We start from the raw sequence: 444 nt of genomic DNA, 5'->3' as shown, positions 1-444 counted from the left end.
CATCATAGCCGAAGTTGTTTTAGGTAGATAAAATATCTTGGTTAGACTCCATCAATATAATTAAATATATAGACTATAATTAACACTGTTATCATAGCCGAAGTTGTTTAGGTAGATAAAATATCTTGGTTAGACTCCATCAATATAATCAAATATATAGACTATAATTAACACTGTTATCATAGCCGAAGTTGATTTAGGTAGATAAAATATCTTGGTTAGACTCCATCAATATAATCAAATATATAGACTATAATTAACACTGTTATCATAGCCGAAGTTGTTTTAGGTAGATAAAATATCTTGGTTAGACTCCATCAATATAATTAAATATATAGACTATAATTAACACTGTTATCATAGCCGAAGTTGATTTAGGTAGATAAAATATCTTGGTTAGACTCCATCAATATAATTAAATATATAGACTATAATTAACACTGT

This window comes from Limulus polyphemus, unplaced genomic scaffold (genome assembly GCF_000517525.1).
Source record: "Limulus polyphemus unplaced genomic scaffold, Limulus_polyphemus-2.1.2 Scaffold195, whole genome shotgun sequence".
Lineage (NCBI taxonomy): Eukaryota > Metazoa > Arthropoda > Merostomata > Xiphosura > Limulidae > Limulus > Limulus polyphemus.
This window is presented reverse-complemented; position numbering follows the sequence as displayed.